Source organism: Pinus tabuliformis, chromosome 8 (assembly GCF_031772625.1).
Source record: "Pinus tabuliformis cultivar Carrire ecotype Pingquan chromosome 8, CPIR1, whole genome shotgun sequence".
Classification (NCBI taxonomy): domain Eukaryota; kingdom Viridiplantae; phylum Streptophyta; class Pinopsida; order Pinales; family Pinaceae; genus Pinus; species Pinus tabuliformis.
Window position 1 is genome coordinate 220,095,293 of NC_142294.1, and position 26,118 is coordinate 220,121,410.

General features: G+C 36.8%; 1 protein-coding gene across 7 annotated transcripts in view; it reads right to left on the reverse strand.

Moving 5' to 3' along the window:
* LOC149234940 (histone-lysine N-methyltransferase ASHH3-like) overlaps nucleotides 1-26,118 on the reverse strand; it is a 343,338-nt gene that overhangs the window by 75,288 nt on the left and 241,932 nt on the right. For 3 of the 7 annotated variants that reach the window (XR_016246140.1, XR_016246137.1, XR_016246138.1), the window contains one exon: nucleotides 17,790-17,893. The exons of the other annotated variants lie outside the window; for them this stretch is intronic. The gene's annotated coding sequence lies outside the window, so the exon portion shown is untranslated. The remainder of the gene's footprint in view (nucleotides 1-17,789; nucleotides 17,894-26,118) is intronic. 7 annotated transcript variants of the gene reach the window in all.

The following is a 26,118-nucleotide window of genomic DNA, read 5'->3' on the forward strand; positions in this document are numbered from 1 at the left end:
CTAACCATATATCACATTCATGATCATTCAAGCATGTTAAATCACATAAACATTAGTTTCACATCAAAATTTTAGCCTTAGCAGAAAAAGATAAAACGTGATAAATCCCCGAGCCAAGACTAAATCTGGCAAAATACTTCCAAAATATTTTTATGTTTTTCGGATAAAACAAAAATTAAATCTAAATGAAATTTAAATCTAAAGAAAATTCTAAACTATTTTTTTTTTATCTAACTTTAAATAAAAATAATTCTAAACTAAATTAAATCAAAAATCTAAACAATAAGAAAAGAAATTCTTTATGATTTTTAAAGTTTTATAATTTTTTATGTTTTTCTTTATTTGTTATATTTTTTAAATAAAATAACAAAAAAAAAAGCAAGCTTAAATCCTAATCTGAATCTAAAACTAGAGAATAAGACTTTAAATCTAAAAATTAAACAAAACCTAAATCTAAAACTAAAATCCTAACTAAAGAAACTTCTTAACTTTTTATGAAATTTTTATTTTTTTATTTTTTATGATTTTTGAATTTACTTTAAAATTAAGACAAAGCTAAATATTAAACATTCAAATATAAAAAATAAAACCTAACAAAAAAATCCAAAACACAACCTAACCAGAAGCACAACGAATTTATTATTATTATTATCATATATATATATATATATATATATATATATATATATATATATCTAAGCCTAAACAAAATTTAAAAAATCTACTTAACACTAAAATTTAAAATCTAAATATCTGAATCTAAATTTTAAAATTAAAATCTTTTTGTCAAAATTAAAATGGAATTAATCAAGACCTAACTAAAAAAAAATCTTTGAACAACGATAAAAATTAATTCTAAAAATCTAAACATACAAAATAAAAAAACTGAAAAAGTCTAACTCTAAAACTATGTGGAAATTTAATAGAAATTTTGTTACGCCTATTTGAAATCTGGTTTCATTAAAACGTAGGTAATTCAAAAAAAATATCAACGCAGCAAACCAAAATCAAAACTTTTGTTCAGCGCATGCAGGTCGAAGTGGTTGACGGCGGCAGCAGGAGAGCTGACTGGAAGATTGCGCGAGGGTGATTGAAAAAAATTCCTTGTTATTTCCTTTCTGTCTGCAAGCTCTTACAAGCTCATGCATATATATTTACGCATGTCAAATTTTTGGTCTTAGTTGTTGCGTATGCAGGTCTGCGGCTGAAGAAAAGTCGATGGAAGAAGAAATGTGGGTTTCTGATGCAGGTTTGAGAGTGAATGATGTTGCGGGAGAGAGAACGTGATTATGGCAGTAGGTTAGGCGCGTGGGGGACTCAGGTAGACGCGTTTTATGACTGCGTTAGAGCTGTGCAAGGCGCTGAGAATCAAGAACGTGTTTGGAGGCAGCATAGGTAGCTATGATGGGAAATGATACTGCATGGAGAGAAAACAGCGCCAAAGAGAAAAGGAATCGCTTGAGCGACACGTTTGAAAGTGCGTGAATCAAGAAAACGCTGGACAGAAAGTCGAATCCTACAGGCCATGCAGATCTGCTTCAAAAAAAAGGTAAGAATATCCCTGTAGCTGAAATAAACACTGAGAAATAGCAGGAAGTTGATTAATCCCTCGAAATCTTCAGAAAAACCCTGCAACCTGTAACCTGCTGAAGACAAGAAAACCTAAAATAATACGTGCATAAAACCAAAATTAAAACTCCAAATCGGCTAAACAATATTTACAACTTTTGACTCTTAAACAACTAGATTTATCAATAATCACAGTAATATTATCATAATTTAATTTTAATGTAAAACGCTTCAGAAAACCTTGCATGCATTCATAAAAAATATTTTGAATGATAAGCCCGGGATCAAGAATTGGCTAGGCTCTTTCAGAAAACACAACCCGGGAGTTGGCTGGTTCAGCCGAGAACTTCCCCTAACGCCCGGTAATCTGAAAAAAGGATTTCTTGCATAGCTTAAAATCAACCATTAACATAGGAGGAGAAAACAATAGTGAAACCCCGATCAAATGGAGATACCTGCCACTATATTTCAGAATCTAAGCTATTATTCAAACCCCAAAGATCAGACAAGATACCTGTGCCTAGATCAATCTTCATTAAGCTATCATTAATGGCTGAAAATAAAATTATGCAGAAAAAATAGAACAATCTTACAGCATTTTCAGAAGAGTAACACCAGCAAGATTTTTAACCCCAAAGTCTTCTTTATTGCACAAAAAATGACTACAAGAGAGCTTTCTTTAGCACCAGACTCTCAGATCAAATCTGATCTCAAATGACCCCTAGCACCCTATTTAAAGTAAAAATTCCCAACAGCTAGTTCGAGTGATCCATGTCAAAATGATCTCGACCGTCGATGAGGATCAAGATATCTCTTAATCTCATCCGTCGAATTTTTAATGCATTAAAAAAAATGAAATTCTGCATTTATTTACTCAAAATATTATTATTTTATTATTCTTTAAGTTTTTACTTTATTTTATTATTTTTATTTAATATATATATATATATATATATTTTCAATTTTTTAAATTTTTTTTATTTATTTTTAAATCAATCCTCGAACTTAGCCTTTGGAAAAAATCACCTAGGACCTAGGACTTAGGACTTATGAGGGGATTAAAAACATTTCCTAACCCTCAAGACACTTTACATCACGACTTTTACAACTTTACATCTCAAGGGGGAGAACCCATTTGACATAGACCCTCATAAACCACCCAGTTCTGCGACACAACTATAATCTAGCAGATTAACACACTAGGATTCTCCTAAGATTCTAATGACAAAATCCATTCCGGCTTTGGGGTTAGGCTGAAGGAAAACTCTGCCGATCATGGATCGGTGAGACGAAAAACCTTCCAGAACGTAGGTTATCACTAGAAAATTAGGTCCACCTAGGCAATTTACATACATGATTCATATCTGCTAAGATTATTTACAATTCAATATGCAGACTGGGTTTACAACATAAATTGATCAAGTCGACGATGACTATCAAATGGCACGGACATGTCGATCAAGCGCTATCCCTTTTTGCGAAGAAAAAAGGGGGGTGTACTGCTGGGAAGTTGACCAATAGTGGTCAACATCTGGCTCCACTTGGGGACACGTTGCTGCACTGTAGGAATGTGAGAATCTAGAATCTGCACCCATGCAACACACAACAAAACATAAGTAGTGTCCATCCAAAAATCATCATATAACATTAAGCACAGGAAAGATATAAGCTCTTCATTTATTAACTATCTAGTAACATGAAAAGTAAATCTTAATCCTAAAACAGAAATGAAAATGCTGAAAAAACAAGGAGTAAGGTTAGAAATACAGGGGATGCCCCATGGCATCAGATGTGTTCAATATAGTGTATACTGAGCATTTGCCTGCTTTCAGGCAAATCTGTCGGCTGCTTGTCGGATGTGCCATGTCCACTTCTACATATGGTAGGACTTTTTCCTATCCGAAAATCAAGCGGCTCGCGGCCGTCTGATGCATCAAATCTTCTTCTCATTCTCTTTCTTTTGCACTTTTTCTTCCTGGCAAGCTGCATTACTGATAACATGGAACTTTCTGCTTCAAAGTTATCAGATGAAATATGTAAGATATGCGTGACATGTCTTTCTTTATCCTGCATCTGAGCTTTATCATTTTTAATTCTATCTGGATCACCTTCAATTAACCACCTTTCAATCGAACCAATGACCTCCTCATAGTAAGATGGAGCTTGTTGCAGCGGATGAGAAGGCTTTTGATCTAATGATTCTTCCTGGTTTCCTTCATCTTCCGACTGTTGTTGAAATTTCTGAAACTATATTTTAATGGTGTCTATCTGACTAGAGTGTTCAGCCCTTATAGCACTGATTTCTCTGGCATGGTCTTCTTCCATGGTCATCAAGCAATGCTGCATAGAGTTTATCTCTTTCTTATGATTTGCTTGCATGGTCGTCATATTTTCCTCTAAGCCTGACATCTTGCTTTGCATAAAACTAATTTCTGTGTCATGATTAATCTTCATGGCTTCAATTTCCTTACCATGTTGATTTTGCATGATCTCCATCTCCCTATTATGCTTTTCCAGGTGAGTGCATAAAGTTCTCACATCATTGGCGTAATTAGTTTGATTTATCTCCATATTTCTTACCAGTCGCAATAGATCTTGTATAATTTGCTTATGATCTTCCTTTTCATTGTCAACACTACTATGATCTGCAATGGTACAAGTGGATGGCACATTCTGATATGAAGAATTGTCTTGGACAGCTGGACCTTTTACAAGATTACTTTCATTTTGTTGCACAATTTTAGGGGCACAAGGCGAGCTATCTGGATCACCATATCTATCTTTAAAAGCATCGACAATGTCTTGCAAAGAAATGAAGGAATCTTCAGGACAACAATTAAACCAGTTCAAAGCATCACCCTTTAAAGAATGGACAAATAGACGCATCTTGACATCTTCATGATTATATTGAGGAAGTCTACACTATATGATCATTACACAAGTAAACCTGTTTAAATGTTGTCTAACAGCGACCGAATCACCACCTGAGAACTTAAATAATTTAGAAATGGCCTCTTTCAGAAAATCATGGAGATTATCAGTAAAATGACATTGTTTAAATGAATAATCCATGATGAATAATAAGGGATCAAATGGATGATAGAAAGAGATTTTTGCTCAAGAAAATTAAGAGATGAAAGAAGTGGAGTCGCCACTTAAACAATGAATCTAATTCTACGATCCAAAAAGCAACCAACAAGTAGATATGAGGGAGGCTTCTTGTCTAGGAAAAATGAGAAAATGGAGTCGCCACCCAAACAAGAAACAAATCGAAGAGAAGTTGCTGATATGACGAAAGATAAGGTGATGAAAGAGATCCAAATGATGCCGAAAAATGTTGAATCTGCCAGCTCAAATGCGAGATGAGAAAGAATGATGAGAATGATGAAAAATGAGAAGATAAATGTCGTTGAAACGCCAGGAACAGAAAAACTCTGTACCCGGCAACGGTGCCAAAAAATGTTGTCGCACAGATTGACACGATAACGCTCAGACCAGGGGCTGTCACTCTGATCCCTGATCTCTCCGTTTAAGCCTGTCTCCCGCGGCTAAGGGGGGTAGACCCTATGAGGTGATGAAGACCAAGTGTCGACCAGTTGGGTTGGGAGACACGAAGAAACAAGCACTAAATTGATTTTGTTAAGTTTAATGGACCAGTGCCTTGCGGATTTAATCACTGAAAGATTACTCACTAAATGTTGCAGAAAAGTAAACCACGTAGAGCAATCATTTATCATCAAATAGCTTCAAATAAAGGCTAACTTTTACCAAATGAGAGAAAATGCTTAAATGATATTCCAGCGATTAAAGCTTCGAGAGATGAAATTCGATATAAAACCACGAAATTTTAAACACTAACCATATATCACATTCATGATCATTCAAGCATGTTAAATCGCATAAACATTAGCTTCACATCAAAATTTTATCCTTAGCATAAAAAGATAAAACGTGATAAATCCCCGAGCCAAGACTAAATCTGGCAAAATACTTCCAAAATATTTTTATGTTTTTCAGATAAAACAAAAATTAAATCTAAATGAAATTTAAATCTAAAGAGAATTCTAAACTATTTTTTTTTTTATCTAACTTTAAATAAAAATAATTCTAAACTAAATTAAATCAAAAATCTAAACAATAAGAAAAGAAACTCTTTATGATTTTTAAAGTTTTATAATTTCTTATGTTTTTCTTTATTTGTTATATTTTTTAAATAAAATAACAAAAAAAAAGCAAGCTTAAATCCTAATCTGAATCTAAAACTAGAGAATAAGACTTTAAATCTAAAAATTAAACAAAACTTAAATCTAAAACTAAAATCCTAACTAAAGTAAAAAAAACTTTTGAACTTTTTATGAAATTTTTTTCTTTTTTTATTTTTTATGATTTTTGGATTTACTTTAAAATTAAGACAAAGCTAAATATTAAACATTCAAAATATTAAAAAATAAAAAATAAAACCTAACAAAAAAATCCAAAACACAACCTAACCAGAAGCACAACGAATTTATTATTATTATTATTATTATTAATATTAATTAATATATATATATATATATATATATATATATATATATATATTAAATCTAAGCCTAAACAAAATTAAATAAATCTAAACTTAAAACTAAAATTTAAAATCTAAATATCTGAATCTAAATTTTAAAATTAAAATCCTTTTGTCAAAATTAAAATGGAATTAATCAAGACCTAACTAAAAAAAATCTTTGAACAACGATAAAAATTAATTCTAAAAATCTAAACATACAAAATAAAAAAACTGAAAAAGTCTAACTCTAAAACTATGTGGAAATTTAATAGAAATTATGTTACGTCTATTTGAAATCTGGTTTCATTAAAACGCAGGTAATTCAAAAAAAATATCAACGCAGCAAACCAAAATCGAAACCTTTGTTCAGCGCGTGTAGGTCGAAGTGGTTGACGGCGGCAGCAGGAGAGCCGACTGGAAGATTGCGCGAGGGTGATTGAAAAAAATTCCTCGTTATTTCCTTTCTGTCTGTAGGCTCTTACAAGCTCACGCATATATATTTACGCATGCAAATTTTTGGTTTTAGTTGCTGCGTATGCAGGTCTACGACTGAAGAAAAGTCGATGGAAGAAGAAATGTGGGTTTCTGATGCAGGTTTGAGAGCGAATGATGTTGCGGGAGAGAGAACGTGATTATGGCAGCAGGTTAGGCGCGTGGGGGACTCAGGTAGACGCGTTTTATGACTGCGTGAGAGTTGTGCAAGGAGCTGAGAATCAAGAATGTGTTTGGAGGCAGCGTAGGAAGCTATGATGGGAAATGATACTGCATGGAGAGAAAACAGCGCCAAAGAGAAAAGGAATTGCTTGAGTGACACGTTTGAAAGTGCGTGAATCAAGAAAATGCTGGACAGAAAGTCGAATCCTACAGGCCATGCAGATTTGCTTCAAAAAAAAGGTTAAGAATATCCCTGTAACTGAAATAAACACTGAGAAATAGCAGGAAGTTGATTAAACCCTCGAAATCTTCAGAAAAACCCTGCAACCTGTAACCTGCTAAAGACAAGAAAACCTAAAATAATACGCGCATAAAACCAAAATTAAAACCCCAGATCGGCTAAACAATATTTACAACTTTTGACTCTTAAACAGCCAGATTTATCAATAATCACAGTAATATTATCAGAGTTTAATTTTAATGTAAAACACTTCAGAAAACCCTGCATGCATTCATAAAAATTATTTCGAATGATAAGCCCGGGATCAAGAATTGGCTGGGCTCTTTCAGAAAACACAACCCGAGAGTTGACTGGTTCAGCCGAGAACTTCCCCTAATGCCCGGAAATCTGAAAAAAGGATTTCCTGCACAGCTTAAAATCAAACATTAACATAGGAGGAGAAAACAATAGTGAAACCCCGATCAAATGGAGATACCTGCCACTATATTTCAGAATCTAAACTATTATTCAAACCCCAAAGATCAGACAAGATACCTATGCCTAGATCAATCTTCATTAAGCTATCATTAATGGCTGAAAATAAAATTATGCAGAAAAAATGGAACAATCTTACAGCATTTTCAGAAGAGTAACACCAGCAAGATTTTTAACCCCAAAGTCTTCTTGAATGCACAAAAAATGACTACAAGCGAGCTTTCTTTAGCACCAGAATCTCAGATCAAATCTGATCTCAAATGACCCCTAGCACCCTATTTAAAGTAAAAATTCCCAACAGCTAGTTCGAGTGATCCATGTCAAAATGATCTCGACCGTCGATGAGGATCAAGATATCTCTTAATCTCATCCGTCGAATTTTAAATGCATTAAAAAAAAATGAAATTCTGCATTTATTTACTCAAAATATTATTATTTTATTACTTTTTAAATTTTTACTTTATTTTATTATTTTTATTTTTTATTTTTAATATTTTTTTAATATATATATATATATATATATATATATATTTTCAATCTTTTTAATTTTTTTTTATTTTTTTTTAAATGGATCCTCGAACTTAGCCTTTGGAAAAAATCACCTAGGACCTAGGACTTAGGACTTAGGACTTATGAGGGGATTAAAAAACATTTCCTAACCCTCAAGACACTTTACATCATGACTTTTACAACTTTACATCTCAAGGGGGAGAACCCATTTGACATAAACCCTCATAAACCACCCAGTTCTGCGACACAACTATAATCTAGCAGATTAACACACTAGGATTTTCCTAAGATTCTAATGACAAAATCCATTCCGGCTTTGGGGTTAGGCTGAAGGAAAACTCTGCCGATCATGGATCGGTGAGACGAAAAACCTTCCGGAACGTAGGTTATCACTAGAAAATTAGGTCTACCTAGGCAATTTACATACATGACTCATATCTGCTAAGATTATTTACAATTCAATATGCAGACTGGGTTTACAACATAAATTGATCAAGTCGACGATGACTATCAAATGGCACGGACATGTCGATCAAGCGCTATCCCTTTTTGCGAAGAAAAAAGGGGGATGTACTGCTGGGAAGTTGACCAGTAGTAGTCAACAGGGCCAAAGAGGCCATCAAGACTTTCTATAAGGGAAATGAATCTAAATATCTCCCTATATGGCAAATTATTGATTCCAGGTGGCATAGGCAACTACATTCACCATTGCATGTAGCAGGAGCATATCTCAATCTGAGCTTATTCTATAATGAGGGGTCTAGCATTCAAAGAAATCCCGAGGTGATGAGAGGTCTCATGATATGCATTGAGAAGATGTTCCCGGATCAAGATATTCAGGACAAAATCAACATACAACGAGATACGTACAAGGAAGCATTTGGCATGTTTGGATTCAGCTCAAGCCAACATCTCAAGGACAAGAAAATGCCTTGTAAGTGAAAATTGTTAGAACTTAGCTTGTGATTTTGCTAGTTCTCTTTTATATGTTTGGCATTGCAAACTGATAATCTTTGTTGTTATTTTTTTACAGCTCATTAGTGGATAGATTGTGGCACTGAGGCGCCACAATTACAAGAATTCGCCATCAGAGTTCTGAGTCAACCCTGCAATATTTCTTCTTGTGAGCGATATTCGTCAGTGTTTGAGCACATCCACAGCAAAAAGAGAAACAGGTTGGAGCATGAGAGGTTGGAGAAGTTGGTTTTCATCTACTACAACCTTCGAATGCTCACAAAACAAGTGCAACCAAAGGATACAAATCCAATTTTATTGGATACTATTGATTTAGAGTCTGATTGGGTTGTGGAGGAGGAGGCCCCTGATTTGAGTTGGCTTGATGAAGAGACTGAGGATCTCTCTAGTTTGCCATCTCAAATGGAGACTCCAAATACACCTGCCTCACAGTTGCTTAAGCCTTTCGATGTTACCACTAGCTCCACAAGGGCTTATTTTTTGCGTGGTCATCCACGAGTGATGAGACTCAAGATTGTTATGAGACAATCATTTATCATTTATGACATATGTATTTGAATTTTGAACTTGCTCACATTTTTTATTTTAGTTATGGAATCATGAGCCCTTTTCTTATTCAATATCTAAATGTTTTGCTTACAAAAATCGAATACGTTATGTACTTTTATAGATATGAGATGATGTTATGAATTATTGCATATATTGTGGTTTTGATAACTTATAAAGATTGGAATTGTCATTAGTTTCTTTTTTGTGCTTAAAATTTAACATATTTTAAGCTTTTGTTGTATTTTGACGAGTCTTATAAGGGTCGTTCCCGAGTCTTATATGAGTCAATGTCGTGACGAGTCTTATACGAGTACGAGTCGTGCAACATTGGTATTAAGTGAATAGTGGGCGACTCTTTGAGAACAAATCCAATCACTTGATTTATTAAGCTAGATCAACCTAACAAGGCGTTGATTTCACACTCTTGCAAAAGTGAGGTACCCTGGGCACAGGTATAAACTCAATAACCATTTTTATACAAAAATTAAAAATCTTTTATTTTATGCATTAGTTTAAGATTTAATTGCTTGCTAATTTATTTTAGCAAACATTTCCTTGGGAAAACTAAACAAAACTGCTAAATCTAACCAAGGATAGATAAAAGAAATGTTAATTGCACATTTTATGCTTGTATCTAGTTGAATTATTTGGCAAATCCAAGGATTTATTGGCTGTAGCATATAAGATCTACAACAAAGACAGGGGTTTTAGTGATTTTCCAAGTTACTCTTTAAAAATCCCTCACTGGCTCTATCTTGCTAAATATTACTTATTCACTATTTAGAGTTGAACCTTTTTCATTTCCATCCACATTTAAAGTTCAAATTCATATCTAGAAACTCTTGAGTCATTTTTCCCAATAGCATTTCACCATAATTCCTAAAAAATGAATTTTCAGCTTGCTGGAAATTGATTTTTTCAGTTGTCATGGCTTGAGGAGAGGTATTATAAGCAGCCTCTATTTTGATCGTCAAGCCTCTCCACCCTTAAACATAAAATCTAGAAGTGCTTAGGCACTTGTAGGGTGGCTGATTTGGGCTTAACAGGTCATTGTATCTATTTTTACTTAGACTTTACAGTCTGATTTTATAGGACAACAAGCTATTTTGAGCCATAAGTCTCTCACCAATGGTCCAAACCAAAATATAATTACATATTTGGTCAACTGGTTACACACCATATTTTCTATATCTTGGTACTTCTAAATCCCCTGTTTATTTTTCTTCCATACAACAACATTAAAAGCCAGATTGAAAGTTCTGAGAAGATTAACACCTCCACTCCAAGTGATCCCATCTAGGGCATCGATCTTAATTGGGATTACTTTGGGTTATATTTGGAAATGACCATTCAAAAGGTGTTGGGTATAATTAGTGGGGTCTTGGGCCATGGTGATAGTGTGTCTCTACCCTGTGTGTGCCCATCCAACGAGTTGCCTGAACCTTAGCGACCCTGCTAATAGGATCGGTAACACATCCCATGGAGCAGACAAGTTGTTCTTGAGCAATTAGGGGTTATGTGTGGGTTGTATAGGTTGTATGCCCAGTGTTATGTGTTGCCTCTTTTCCACAGGGTTGCTCCTCCATCTCAACCTACATGTGGGTGTTTGCTGATCAGCTAAATTGGCCTTATTATTCGTAATTTTGCATGAAGCCTATACCTGTGAATTTTTTCACTATCCTAATGATTTTCATTGCAAAGAGCTTTGGATGGTTAGGGTGTTCACTCAGTTCCTTAGATTGTTAATGACGTGGATGACGACGTGCTACGACATTTGATGGTGCTTTGCTTGCTTATCATAGAGAGAGAGCATTAAACTTGATCATGATAGGTTCTATTCTCCACTCCTTGCTAGATGATTGGATATGAGAATATATGGATCCCTTGGTGGAATGCTCTACCACTTTGGAGCTAAGTGGGCAATGCATTGGCTTGATCATTTGGTTGGCATAGAGCACTTGGCATACACTAACTTACACATAGTTTGTTACTTGGATGGAATAACATGGGCATGGTTAGGACTCCTTTTATCCAGCACCCTAGCTCTTACGGATTATATTGACACGTGGAGAAATTACTTGTAGCATGGGCTATGATATATCACCTTGAGCACTCCTCTTCCTAGGACCACATTTGGAGACGCATGCACACTTATCTTCACTTCATGTATGTTTTAATGAGATCATGCTTCTCCTTGACAAGTCGGTTGAGTTGTTAATGACTTGGCACATGGGTCCATGGCATATGTTGACTTACTTGTACTTGGACCCACTACTCCTCGTGATTTACTGGTCCTTAATTTCCATTTTGGTAATGATTATAAACACATGTTGAGGCACATTGTTGGATGAAAGGGGAATGTCCCTTCTTTTCATAGAGATGGTTAAGCATTATTCACATTCCACATGTTGAGAACTTCTATCATGGATCTATTTGCTTGATTTGAAGATGAAGTCAAATTTTGGAGGTTACTTTGCACATTTTATCATTTTGTTTATGGAATGTCTCACCTTGGAGAAGCTCAAGGACATTCCAAACCTTATCTAGGATTCATTGCATACTTTGAGAATAACCTAGCTTCAAGAGTAGTTATCTTTTAATAGATTTCCCAGATTTCAGCCAAATTAGTACCATTAGATGTAGGATTTCCAAAATGTGGTTATAACAAAAATATTTTTAAAAATTAGGAAGTTATGTTGCACTTAAAATATGTCACAAGGTAATTTTCATTGCAATTTTGACCACTTGTTTGAGGATCATCCAACCATTTTAGCTCGTGTGTTTTAGTTATTTGGGGAGATTGTTATTGATATATTTCCATGGTGAAGAGCACCCTTGTTCCTAGGGCTACATGGCTCATGTTTTGGGCCTCCATTTGAGGTTGTCCACTCTTAGGAGTTTCTATTCATTGTTTATTGGGATATTTCACCTTTGAGAACTCCACATCCACCTTGGACTAGATTCAGAAGGTTTTCAATCCCTACTTTTAGGAGCTGGTTCTCGATCTACCCAGTAAGAGGCCTATAGAGGTTCTATGTTTCACTTTTGACTCGCATTCTTCCTTTTTGATGGGGAGATCCCACTCTATTGAGCGTATCTTTCTTGGAGACTTGTACATGTGGCCTTAACCACTTTATTATTTTGTGTTGTTGAATAATTAGTTGGAGAAAATAATTCTTCACTCCACCCAATTGCTAGATCTAGTGTTTTTACATGAGATGTTATTATTTTAATGTAAAGGAATTTGAGGTAGAATCTATATAAATAATAGCCTACCATATCTTTCTTGGAGCATATATGTTATACAAGGGTTTTTTCTTTATGGTGTGCATAGCTATTTGATGTCAATTCTTGGAGCTCATCTCTCTTGGTTGCTATTTGGTGCACAAGTATTGATGGCAAATTTCCAAGCCTTCTACAAAGATAACAAGATCGATCCATTGAAGGGTGAAGTCTACCACTTGCAAGGAAGATGCTTCGGGGTATTTCCTCTCCTTCCTTTTTTGGTAATTACTTAATTCTCACTTTGTCTATCCATTAGGAATCTTAGCAAGGGTATTGAATACATTTATCAAGCTATGGTTGAATTTTTTAGTGAAGGTTCTCCTTTAGGACCCCTTTTTGTACAGTGTTGGTCTCCATTTTCATCTTGATTAGATCAGATACTATTAATTCAATGGCCCTAGTCTCCTCATTGTAATAGACAGATAAAATAGACCAATTTAAAGAGGGGTTTTCTTCTTCACCCCATCAACCCCCTTAGATTTCCCTTGACTCCATTGCCTTTGTTGGATTTGGCACTAATCTCTATTTCCTCCCATCCCCTCCTTTATATCCTAACAATACTAAAAACATTATTTTACCAAAGCTACTCTGACATCACCTTGCACCTCATTACTTAGCTTTAGAAATCCTACCAAGGATACCCCCCATGTGTTGGAGGAGAGTTGACCTAAAGTGAAGAGGATAGGTTACTTAGGTGACAATGATCAGCCTTGTAGTTAACTCTTGGGTTGTGCCTTGTGGATTAGAGATTTTACCATCAAGTGTGATTTGGGAGGTGATAGGTCTCAAAACGATGAGTGGACTAGCACAATCTTTGAACTATCCAACATTGTTTTAATTTTGTCTCGTGCATAATTTGTCACATAAACTACTACACTATTTCTTGGGCTTTTAACATGGCTTATAACTTGGATTATGAGCATGCTTGAAGTGTGATTGTATGATAACCATGGTTTGAGCAAGGTTGTATCAATGTGCTTAGCTAAAGAACAAGCATGGTCTTCCTTTTTCTTAATATTGTTCAATAGTGGTATAAATTCATTACATAATGGCCAACTCATGCTTGCACCAACCAATGGAGTTTAATGATAGCAAAATCTTATATGAATGGGAATGGAGAAGGAGCACCAAACAAACATGGTATGAGTCATAATGATCCTTGGTTTATCTAGTGGAGTTAGTAATCAATTGGAACCCCTCACAAAAATGCAATCTAATAATGAGTAGGCATAGATAGATTAATATTGTGTCTTGCAACTTAGCCCAAGAAGAATTCTTAACAAGAATTGTGGGATTGTAGAAATTGTATGACGTTCCAGGATGGTGAAATAGACTAGCTATAAGGCTACCATTTAGAATTAGAAACAATGTTTGATTAAAGATCATAACAACAACATCATTGATAGAGGATTGCAATGTAATGATACATACAGGCTTGGTGGCATTCCAAAGCAATACCAATAGTTTTTACATGTTTTACATCTGAACATCAACTATGGCATGAGAGATACAAGCATCTTCAATACTTTTATTTCACTCTACTCCATTAGCATAATTTGGTGAATGGATTGCCAAACATTGGGAAAGATAAAGGGGTACATGAAGCATGTCTAGCAAGGAAGCAATATCGTCTCAAATTTGATAACGACAAACTAGAGTAACTCAAACAATTAAGCTAATTCATGGTCATGTTTGTGGTCCAATGAGAACCCAATCCCTTTGAGGTGCTAAGTTATATGTGACCATTAGAGAAATTGAGTTCAAAAATGGGTCTCAAAACAAAAATGTACAACAAAAATCAACTTTCTAAGAACCAATAGGATTCAAAAGATGAAGTCAACCATGGGGAATGATTCATCATTTTTGGAGTGAAAATTAAAAAAATTAAAAAATAAAAAATAAAACCATTTTTTCAACTCGTATTTTCAACTTATCTCGCTACGGTTTTACTCAAATTTGGAGTGGGAGAACTCATTGGATGCAGAATGTAATTTCTCATCAAAGGAGTACCCATGTTGCATACTTTCGATGGACCCTATTACACGAAAAATGAGAAATACATGAAAAACAAAATCATGTTTTTACATGTATTTCTCATTTTACATGTGGTAATGTCCATCGAAAGTATGCAACATGGGTACTCCTTCGATGAGGAATTAAATTTCGCATCCAACCACTGTTCCCGCTCGAAATTTGCGTAAAACCGTAGGGAGATAAGTTGAAAATACGAGTTGAAAAAATAGTTTTTTTCTTTTTTCCATCTAAAATTTGATGATGTAACCTAATCTTATTTTATTTGTTCCACTATTATTTTATAATATTCCTTAGGAGGCCCATTTTAGGCCTCAAAATTTCTCTAATCCATTCAGTGATAATTTTTCAAGAAACATAAGTCTATATTTTTGAAGTATAGATCTCATGTTTTTGCAATTTTTAAGCAATTCAAGGTTCTGGTTTAAAATGAAAGTAGTTAGTGCATTAAGGTGTTACGACATTTCATGATTTTTGTTATCATCATGGCATTTAAAAACAAACTTCTATTGCAAAGTCACTGACTCACCACAACAAAATAGTGTAGCAAAGCAAAAGTATCGATTTGTTATGGAAACGACTAGACACATGTTGAAGGGGTGTCATCTTAGTGATCAAATTTGGGTTGAAACAAGTCATACCTCAGTTTTTTATTGAATTGAAGTCCAATAGAGAGAGTTTGTAATAAGAGGAAACAAGATATAACAATTTCAAAGTTTTTGGTTGTTTGTCATGTGCGCATATTTGAGATATAGATAGGCATAAATTGGTAGCTAATAATAGGAAATGTATCTTAATTGGATATAGCATTGAATTGAATGCATGCAAATTATACGTAGAAATCCATTTTTTGATGAAAGACCCTCACATGTGCATACATCTCAAGGGAAAGGTGAAGTTTTGCAAGTTGATGATAAAGAACTTGAATTCAAAACTCTTTCCACATATAGAAGGAAAAGAAGAGAAGCAAAAAGAAATGAAAAAAAAAAGGGAGAGAATTGGGGTTAGAACAAGATGGAAGTCAATCTCAGAAAGGACCAAAATGGCCCTATTGGACTCTTCAAGATGTAAAGCTAAATGAGATATAATGAGGCGAGAGAAGAACACAGTTGAAAACCTCAATAGATAAATCTTACTTTGATGACTACAGTTGTGCATTCTTATGATACAATTTATTTTAATGATGCAAATTAGATAAGTAATAAATCAACATATAGAACTGAGGTCCAATTAGACAGTTCTATCGATAAATACAAAGTCAAATTAGTTGCAAAAGGATATCACAAAAGGAAGGTATAGACTATGAGGAAACATTTGCACCCACTACAAAATTGATCACAATCAAAATGTTGTTAGTTGTTGCAACACAGTTTGGACGGCATATACATTAGATGGACATCAAAAGTGCATTCTTAAATGGGCATTTGAAAAAGCAATGTATATCGGCCTACCAAAAGGATTTGTTGTTGAAGGACAAAAAGAATTGGTATGTAAGTTGGTGAAGGCCTTATATCGATTAAAACAAGCCCCTCAAGCATGGAAAGAAAATATTGCTAAATATATTAGATCAACTGGTTTCAAGAGAAGTGATTATGATCCTAACTTGCATATCAATGAAAAATGCAATGCCATGGTTGTATATGTTGATGACATAATAATTACTAGCTACTGACTTGATAAAGGAAGAAAAAATAGTTTTGCAAACCATTTGATATGATTAACTTTGAATTATTGCAATATTGTTTAGACATTGAAGATTAGCAACAACCAAACAAGATTTTCATCACATAGGAAAAACATGCTTCGGAATTGTTGAACAAGTTCAGCATGGAATATTGTTATCCCACAAAACACCAATGGAGGAAAACTTAAAGCTTTTGAAAGATGATATATATGCAGCGGTTAATGAATTACTTTATCATAAGCTTGGAGGAGGATCGATTCATCTTATCACAACTAAACAAGCATAACTTTTGTAGTTGGAATGTTATCAAGGTTAAGGAATTGTCACTGGGAGGCACATTAGAATGTAGCAAACGAAGTACTTAAGTAGATCAAAGGTACCTCATAGCCTGGAATTATATTTGAGAAGAATGATAACTTCATGTCGAAAGGTTTTCTAGATGCAGTCGAGTAGGTGATATAGATGAAAGGAAATTTACAACAAGTTATGCTTTTACTCTTCGTAATAAGGTGATTTTATGGCCAAGTAAAACACAACCTTCAATAGCTTTTTCCACAACAGAAGAAAGATACAAAGTAGTTGGAGTAACATGTGACATAGTGGTTAATTTTAAGTGATTTGAAGCTTCCACAAATGCAACCAACAATTTTATAATATGCGAACCAAATTGCTATCAAGATGATAAGAATTCCAATTTATCATTTAAAAAAAAACATGTTTAAATTCATTATCACTATATCAAAGAAAGGTGCAGAATAAAAACTATAATTCATTTATTGTAGGTCCCAAGATCAAGAAGGCAAACATCTCCACCAAACACTCAACAAGGATAAGTTTGAAAATTTTCAGGCGATATTAGCTATTATGGAAAATGAAATAAACATTAAGAGGTTGTGCTAAACATTGTAATGTTTATTTAGGCGTAATAAATGTTGTGTAGTAATAACATCATAAAGAAAAATGTCATAATAATAAATGGTATTTATGTTACTATAATTATGAAATTGGTTGAACAATTTCTAACAAGAATAAAAGAACTTGCTATATATATATATAAACACCACTTTATGTAATTTTTACAAATCTCTTATTCAATATCTCTCACTTATCTCTTGCATATCCTCCATAGTATAGTTGCATAGAACATATCCAAAAGTTCTCACATATGCCAATGCCATCAACTCTTTGAATAAATACTATCATAGAACATAATCAAATTCCTTCCAAAAGTCTATAAAGCAACAAAAGGCTTTCAAAGAGTGATGCCATACCTTCTCAATGATGGCTTGAACATTGAAATTGTGATCAATGGTTTGGTACTTCCATTTGAAACCTACATGTTCCTTGACTCTAAGGTTCCATCACTCGAGCTCATCTAAAAGACATAAATGAAGCATTGTCATGTAAAGCCTGATGAGAGTCCTAAACTTTGTTGTTTGCAAATACTCTTATGTAAATATATGACATTTTTTTAGAAATTTATTAAAAATACAAGAAAACAAAAAATAAAAAATACAGCTTGATGAAAGAGTGCCCAATCATGGTTGTATTGTAATTATTAGGGTATGATGTAGCTCTTGATTTGAAGATCAGGTGGATGGCCTAATGGGAGTAGAAGGCAGGAATGTAAAAAAAAACACATGGTTAAACAAATCAACAATGTAACAATGTAAATAGTCAATACCATGTTTGAGGAACTCCATTTGAAAGCCTTCTTCATCAACAACCTTGCTCATGATCAAACTCATAAGAATTATCAATGTCTCTCAATGAAAATGAATATTAATGAGAGGGGGGAGTGGAGATGCGAAGTAGAGGTTTCCTAGGGAGACTATGGAGAGAGGTGGGATGGGCAAATGTAGATATATGACAAATGTCAAGTGGAAAGGCAACATGCCTATGGAGGAGGGTGCACTAGAAGGATTTAGGAGAAAGGTGGATTTCCTCTAGGAGCTCCAAAGGGATGGAATATTCAAAGGGGCTCAAGAGAAAGAACAGAGCACTTGTCCTCATACCATCGGTTCATGGGGTACGTGCTCGAGGTAGGGACGTGCAAGAGACTTTTGCTCTTTTTTATTAACCAAGCATTTTCCCTTCCTTTATTTAATAAATTGACTTACTTATTAACTAATTAAAGTCACTTTGACTCCGAATAATGCTTAATTTGCTACCATGATCACATTGGTCCCCCAAAGATCCTTTTCATCATCCTGCCTTGTAGATATTTTCATCTAGATTCTAACAAGCTATTACACAACACCTTATAATCAGCCTGAAACAACACCTTAAGCATGAATAATTAAAATATATTCAATAATAACCCCGTTTTACGAGAATCGTCGGAATGCAACGAAACAAAGAACGAACTATGTGGAACTGACCCTAATGATGAAATACAATAAACGAACCCCGTCAGATCCCCATAAAACTCCTAAAATCTTTCAGGCCCACCGATGATGTAATCTCGCTCTTGTGACTTGGATGTCATAAACCCTGAAAATCCACCTGAACCGCATCATAAAGGAAACCAAAAATGGGAACATTACAAAATAATTTTCCCAGTAATGTCTTTAAGAGGCATCATTGCTTTAGCTTGCATCATAAGTCATTCAGCTTCAAAAGAAGCAAATCTAACAAAATATCAATAACGATGGACCCCATTTCACTAGGCATTACAAGAGGCATTTACACCTGCATGATCAATGATCTTTTCATCTAGATTCTAACAAGTTATTACACTAAGGTGTTTCTCCAAATAATCAGCCTGAAACAACACCTTAAGCATGAATAATTAACATATGTTCAATAATAACCCCATTTTACGAGAATCGTCGGAATGCAACGGAACAAAGAACGAACTATGCAAAACTGACTCTGATGATGAAATAAAACAAGTGAACCCCATCAAATCCCCATAAAACTCCTAAAATCTTTCGGGCCCACCGATGATGTAATCTCGCTCTTGTGACTTGGATGTCATAAACCCTCGAAATCCACCTGACCCGCATCATAAAGGAAACCAAAAATGGGAACTTTACAAAATAATTTTCCCAGTGATGACTTTAAGAGGCATCATTGTTTTAGCTTGCATGATGAGTCATTCAGCTTCAAAAGAAGCTAATCTAACAAAATATCAATAACGATGGACCCCATTTCACTAGGCATTACAAGAGGCTTTTACACCTGCATGATCAGTGTCCCCTTGCTTTTTCTTCATCCTAATAATTGAACCATGTCCACTCGCAAGAACAGGAAGCTCAATTGACCCCAAGATAGGAAAATTGAGACTTATCCAATCCAGTCGAAAGGCTTTGAGGGGATACCAACTTTAGATCTTCATCTAAGTCCCAATTGTCTAGAAGTTTGAGAGAAATTAAATACAAAAGGCATCCTCCAAAGCTTCGATATCCTCAAATTTCATTCCAGTGTTACTTGACAGAATGATATCAGCGAAAAGTTTGTTTTAACAACATCCTCGAGTGACCTTTTGGAACCCCATGAATCATTTTGAATACCTGTAATATGCTCATTCCATAACGAACACCATCATTAATGATGACAAGCATTCGATCTTTGGGACCTGGTCCAAAATTATTCATAAAATGGTGGCTCAAAGACCATCCTATAAAATTTCATTGAAATTGCAACAACTAGAATTTATTCTCCTAACTGATTGGCAGTTTAATTGTTTACAGCAATTAACGAATAAATCAAATTGCAATTCTTCACAGAATAAATATGTTGCGGAAGTAAAATCAGGAACTAAAAAATAGATTCACACACATAAAACGTGACATAGTTATTATGGACTAAAAGTACCCAGAAAAACCCTAAAGGGAAACTCCGAAGGGAAAACTAGTATGACAGATGAGGGTTTATTTTTTATTATGTAGAAAATCTTTGTGAGTACAATAATTTGGATGCCTAACAGGCAATCCTCTAGTAAATACACAGGTAAAATATTTGGGAGATAATTTTCTCCCTCTGCAAATCAACTCGGCCTCCACTGACCTGCTCGCAATACTCATAGGCAACTCGTACTCTGCCAAAAAATGTGCACTAGTGGCCTGGAATAACTTGCACTTCCCGCAAATTGGCTCCAAGTGAGTCGTCCAGCCTCCCTCTTCCCCTAGAAAATATTCAATCTTCCTTCTAGATGATCTCCCAACCTCCGAGGACTAAAATGAACCCTCTCTGGAAACTCACACTAGGGTTTCTGGCCGCTCGCACTGGCTTGTGCAGCCCTTTCTATAAAAAATTTGGCTTCCTTTCTCCTGCCAATCCAGCATTGGAAAAACACTATAAAATTGCCCAGAATCATCCTCACGAATTTTTTGTTGCTCCCTCTCTCCAATGCTCTTCCTCTGGCTTGAACTACGCCCTCACTTTCTGCGAACTGGGTAGCTCGATCTACCAAGAAAACTAATGCTCAATGTGTCTCTCTCTATCCCTTCAAGTTTCTCTTATAATCTCTTATTGAGTCCTTCAACGGCCAAGATTAAATCCTCATCGACACCTAAGATCAATTAGACTTCATTAATGGAAGTCTCTAGAGCAATCTCGAGCATCCTTAATTAATTAACCTTAATTAACCATCTTTCCTAAGTTAGACTTAGGAAATAATTTAATTATTGGCTAATTAATTTAAGTAAGGTGTTTCAGAGCCATATCACATGAAACCACTTATGGGTATTAGAGATCATATGTCCCTTAGCCTCTCAGCATCATCTAAGACTAGAACACCTATCTGATGCTACCATATCATCCAAAAACTAACACTCCCCCTTAGCGAGGAAGGTGTTCTCTTCTCAGCATCTCTCTCCTCTACAACCTGTAGCTAGACTGACCATGCTAATGTTGTCTAACATTTGTTACACTTCCTTTCTTCACATCTCTCACTAATTTGACTCCCTATCAATGGAAATCACCGTGAAGAAGTCAACTACCCAACATCCTCTGCACTGCTGCATCCTGTACTGTTGCCCATGGTTTTGCCACTGCTACTGCCGCATTTGTACGACGTCTCCCTCTACATATGTACTACTGCTGGTCCTTTCTCCCAGCACTGCATCTCCTCTCATCATGTTGCATCGTGCTGCCCACTGTTGCACTGCAACTCAATTACTGAGAAGTAAGTAACTGATCTCTCAAACTAACCTCCTTGTTGGGCTAGAGACACCCACTGATGCTGAAAGTCCCTCTGCCGCTGACAAGTGCTCCCTCTCTGACCTCTGCGTTGTTGAAACAACTCCCTGCATCTCGCACCGTTGCACACCTCTCTGTGCCATCCTACACTGGTGCAACACTCCTGTGCCTCTCGCACTATTGCAGCCTGCTAGCCTTGTGCTGTCTCGGGACTCCTGTGCCTCTCGCACTGCTGCAGCCTGCTAGCCTTGTGCTGTCTCGGAACTCCTGTGCCTCTCGCACTGCTGCAGCCTGCTAGCCCTACACTGTCTCGGGACTCCTGCATTGTAGCTCTCTCTGCCGCTGCATTCGCATCCGTCTCTACCCACTTAGCCAGTCCTGCTACTCCTCGTCGGGGCGGTCTAATCCAAGAGGTTGCGTACCTCGAAGATCCTGCCCCTCATCTCCTGTAGTCTTCATGACTACAGCTCGATGTCTCCCCACTTCCGCTCAAGTGGTGCGCGTGCACTCATGGCACAGTCATCGTCTTTCAAACTTCCTTCTCTGCCCGTGTTGGCGCTGCCTTAGTCTCGGAAGACTCTCCCTTACTATTCTTCGTCAAACACTGGATCACATAATGACCCAGCTCCCCACAGTGGAAGCACTTGAGCTTGGAGATAACCTTCTTCTTCTACTTCTCCTGCTTTCCCTCAGATGCTAGGGCCACGTCTTCCTCCTCCTGCTTGACTTTGATCCCCTTGCTACTACTACCCGTCTTTGACTGTTGTCTGATCTCTTCCTAGTGAAGGAGCTGCCCACATCTCGTCCCAAGGTGGAAGTGTCCCTCTGCCCAGTATACTCTGGACAAATACCTCCCAGTCTTCTGAGACAACATTCAAGGTTGTCCTCGCCATTAGCTCCTGAGCCGGTGTCGCCCCTATAGCAGTCGACTGATCTCAGATTTCATTCAGTCCTCCGAGGAAGGTGTCAATCGATTGTCCCTTCTTCATCTGATACGACCTCATCTGATTCTCAAGCAACATTCTTCTCTGCATAGAAGTATGCTAGTACAACTTCTTGAGAGCCTCCCACATCTCAAATGTTGTTTCCTTCTCGGCTATGTGTGGTACTACATGATCCTTGACCCCGTCAAGGATAATGCTCTTGGCCCTCGCCATCACCTCCTTGTACTTGTCATTATCACTGGGGTCAACTAGGAGAGCTATTACCTTCAAGGCAAAGTTCTTGACACGATTCCTGTCAAGCACTGATAAGATTTTGGCCTTCCAGACAGCGAAGTTCGATGCTTCGTCCAATCTATCCTAGTCTCTTACCCCGTGTAGTGCCATGACGCTCCTCTACTTCCCTCCTCGAAGTTCTCTGTTCGACTCCTCTGAGTCTCTACTTCTCGTCTGGAAGTTCTCTTCTGGACTCCCTCTAAGTCCTGATTTCCCTCCTGGAAATCCCTTTGTCGCTTGTCGAGATGTCCCCTACTCTAATCGTCTTGTGCAACTACACTGTTGATCCGGGTTCCTCGGCTAGAATCCCTCGGTAACAACTCCTCTGCCCTTGCTCTGTCAGGTACTGTTCTGATTACAGTACCTCACCAGCTCCACTCTGCAATATTCCTACAGCCTTCTAGACCTCAGAAACTGCCTTTATGTGAACTGCGTCAGCCCCTTTGCCTAACGCTGGCTCTGCGTCACCTTGGATGGGTTTGTGTCAGCCCTGGGATGCCCTGCGTCAACCCTCTGGCCCTCTGCGTTAGCAACGCTGGCCTCTTTGAGGCTCTGCGCAGTTCCCGGCTTCTTCTGCGTGGCTCTGGCTGGCTTTGTGTCACACTTCCTTGGCTTCTGCGCTGCTAGAAACAGCTTCTGTCACCTCGGGACAGTTGTTTTTTGCTGCTATTGCTCTGCTCAGCTGATGTCTTTTAGTCCTCCTGTGATCTGCAATCACGCTCTGATACCATGTTGAAGTTTCTAAGTTTACTTAATTTAGAAACCCTTCATGCACTTTTTCTGATTTATTCCTACCTACTTGTTATTTTTCTTTAACAAGTTATTTACAAAGTAAATACTGAAAATAAACACCAATGCATGCTCAACATATTACAGATCAACAACTAAAAGAAACAAGAACAAACACACCACATGACACCATTATTTTTGGACCAATGTCCCCGGGAAAACCCAATGCGGGAAAACAGGTGCAGCTAACTGAGGTTTTTCTTATTAAGCAATATCAAAGTACAATCTAGGTGTCGTAACTGGCCTACCCAATAGAGAATTTCCTTAGCAGCGATACCTCACAGTTTGAGAGAAATCTCCTGGCTGAAACCCCGGAAAAACTTTCCGGCAACTCCTCAGCACAAAACTGCTCCTACAACCCCAACGTCTACCCAATCTAAACTGCGTCAGCCCCTCTTTGTCTCACACTGGCCCTGTGTCAACTCTGGGAGCCTCTGTGTCAACTATGCTGGCCCCTCTGGTGCTCTGCGCAGCACTTGGTTGGCTCTGCATGGCCCTGCGTGAGCCCTTGCTGGCTCTGCATCACCCTCCTTGGCTGTTGCGCTGCTTTCTCGGCACAATCTTTGCCTTCTCTGTTCCTTTGTACTCAATGCTCCTCAGCTGCTCTCTCGATCACTGATTCTATCTCTCTTAGCAAACCCCGCTCTAAAGAATGTAATGACCGATCATCTGGTGTACTCTCCAAGTGACCCTCAAGCCTCCTTGTATACTTTTCCTATTGACATATCAACGGCCGAGATTAAGTCCCTAATCAACAGCTAAGATTAGATCTAGCTTGATCCTTATCTTTTGGACCACTCTAACACAAATTCATATTAATACACATTAATATTTTATTTTCCCTAAGTTTTAGACTTAGGGACTCCATTAAAAATATTAATTATTTTAATATCTTCTGGTCTATTTAGAATCTACCCAAACTCTTTCTGGGTATTGGAGATCTCATGTGCCCCAACCTCTCCACCAAATTTCGTGGCTAGAGCACATTCGATGCTACCCCAAATCAACAAACACCTGTCTGATGCTACCATATCATCCAAAAACTAACACATCCAACAATTTTCTTTGCAACGCCATCCATAAGAACTTGATCCATGCACATGCACTTGCACTTTTGAATCTTATGCATTGATTTAGGATTCCTCGGATGATCTTTTGCTGCCATATCATACACTTCTTTCTTGAAAACTTCACTAACAATATGATCCACGTCAGATCCAAAAGTGCCCTCATGACAAAGCATTGGATAACATTAGGCTCCTACTTGGAGACATGTGCTCTCTCTAAGAGTGCATGAGAACCTCCTAAAATCGTCATCTCAAAAACACATAGCCACCTTTTCCCCTGTGCTTGATCATCATTGAAAACAGGGACAGATCAAAGCATGAATGATCATATGCGGAAATCTCCATCAGATGTGTATAACAAAAATTATCCCCACACCTTTTATGCTTTGGGAGAACAGTCTCACGTTCACCAAAAGAAATAATGTTATCAGCAACTTCAAATAGTCTATAAAGATCAACAGACTGATTCTCACAGTTATCTCCTTTGGAAACTGACTGGAATGAACGAAAATCTTTAAGAAAGGCACCTTTTTTTAGATGACGAGCCACATCATTGACGGACACCATCTTTCTAGCTCTTGATGGCGAACCAAAAAAAAAAGGACCTGTTTCAAAGGTCATATTGTTTTCAAGATCAGCATCCCTTCCACAGATCCTGAATTTGCCAACATGACCTGTCATACAAAGCAATATTTCCTTCTGTTTGTCAGGGAGTCGCACCTGCTGTATTGGCTGATACAGATGGGTTTTAAAATGGGTTCTTAATGGCCACAAGTGTCAGGGAGACAAGGAAATGATGCCATATAAACACATCTGTGCAATCTGAAAAGGATTCCATTGGCAGGTGCACAACGCACAGGAATTCCTGGGAATATATGCTTCATCAGATCTCATTTTCAGAAAAGAGTGAATGTAATAACCCAAATAGCAGTACCATGGACTAGTGCTTTGGGGTTCACGAACCCATTTTATTTCCTCTTGAGCTAAATAAAGTGATGGACATGCCAAATCTGGATACCAAAACATGTGTTACTTGACATTGACAAGCATCTAGGTAATATATCAAACACATCTATCTACAGCAACCAATTTCTCATCAAGCAGATATTGCTCGTGAAATAAATCAAAGCCACAAAGAGGACAAAGGTTGTCATTCCCTGAAGGAACAAAGATGACTGGAGTTTCTACAAGAAATCCTTTGGAAGAACTCTTCTACACTTCCTCTGATCTGTCATTAATAATTATTCTTCTACTTACAGCATAGCTCATGAATTCCAAATGTTCCTTTATGTTCATTCCTTACTCCTTGGACCTCAGACAATGGCTCATCACATGCTCTATCTGCATTTAGTCTATTCTTATGCATGCGGTCACCATGATCC